At 40.3% G+C, this 1,346-nt stretch overlaps 1 pseudogene; it reads left to right on the forward strand.

Annotated features, from left to right (window-relative positions):
- The first annotated feature begins 522 nt into the window (after nucleotides 1–522).
- LOC122108257 lies at nucleotides 523–763 on the forward strand (annotated as a pseudogene).
- Nucleotides 764–1,346: the final 583 nt, after the last annotated feature.

The following is a 1,346-nucleotide window of genomic DNA, read 5'->3' on the forward strand; positions in this document are numbered from 1 at the left end:
CCCAAATGCAGCCTCTCCTATGACTGAGATGACAGGTATATGCCTAGCTTCTGATTGAGATGGAGTCTCATGAAGTGTTTTACTGTGTGCAAAGTCCATATGACCTTTGCTTTATGCCGATGCTTTTTCTACTTAGGCTTTGACTTAACTTTCCTTTTATTGAGCCCTGAAAGTTTCTGTTTAAAGTTAGATTTGAGGTGATTAAGTATTTGGTATGATGTTTTGTGTGAATCTAGAAAGAATAACTTTCCCATTTAGTGTTTGACCACGACCAGAGTCTTAATTTCAATATACATATTTTTCTTCCTGTTGTGTTATGGTTTCCCCAGGAAACAGCTTCTAAATCTGTGCTTGTTGGCATTTGCTGGTAACCTCAACACTCAGAAAGTAGAGACCTGAGGATTACAAATTCGAAGCCAGATGGTTTAACTTGGTAGGAAGGTGTATAAAAGTGGAGAAGTGGGTGCAGGGAGTTGTTGGAGGTGGGGAGCTTGAGGGTGAAAATTCGCTGGCAGAGCTGTCATGGCACATCAACAAATTTACTCCGGATAAATACGATGACGAGGAGGAGTTCAAATACCAGTATATCATGTTACCCAAGGACATAGCCAAACTTGTTCCTAAAACCCATTTGATGTCTGAATCTGAATGCAGGAATCTTGGCGTTCAACAGAGTCAGGGATGGGTTCATTATACGATCCTTGAATCAGAACCTCTCATCTTGCTCTTCCGGAAGCCACTACCCAACAAGCCAAAGAAATGAAGCTGGAGAAACATGAAACATTTCCAATCTCAACTCTACACGCCTGTCCTTTCTAATATCTTTCTCATGGTATGAATATGCTGCTTTCTTATTTCTCACTTTGATAATGAAAAGATGTTTGACACACTGTTTGAATGTGGTGAAAACTTCTTTGCTTCTTGAGTAGAGCCACCACCACAGCCCGGACAGAGAAGGGCTTTGTGGGCTACAAACTCAGCTGAGTGGGCTCTCAAAGTCATGGTGTGCTCTGTATCTACAGAGCACTTGACAGAGGGAGGAAGCATCTTAAGAATCAGACCACTGCTGTACCAGGGTTGTGTAAGCCCGCTATTTTATTTTTTTCCTACTACATACTGTATGTATGGTGACTTGTGGACTTAACTCTCATTGTATTGGAAAATTTCCATTTGATTCAAGAAAATCTATCCTATGTTTCAAGACTTGATCAAAGAGGAAGTTTTTATAATCTAAAGAAAAACCTCAAGGAAGTAGAGAAGCATTATTTAATTTTATGATGAAATCTCTGTTTCTCTCTTTCTTCCTTTTCTTCCCCTTCCCCCCTTGCTCTCTCTCCCTTGATCAT

The sequence above is a fragment of the Dipodomys spectabilis genome, unplaced genomic scaffold (genome assembly GCF_019054845.1).
Source record: "Dipodomys spectabilis isolate Male_0828 unplaced genomic scaffold, ASM1905484v1 ptg000054l, whole genome shotgun sequence".
In the NCBI taxonomy this organism is placed as follows: domain Eukaryota; kingdom Metazoa; phylum Chordata; class Mammalia; order Rodentia; family Heteromyidae; genus Dipodomys; species Dipodomys spectabilis.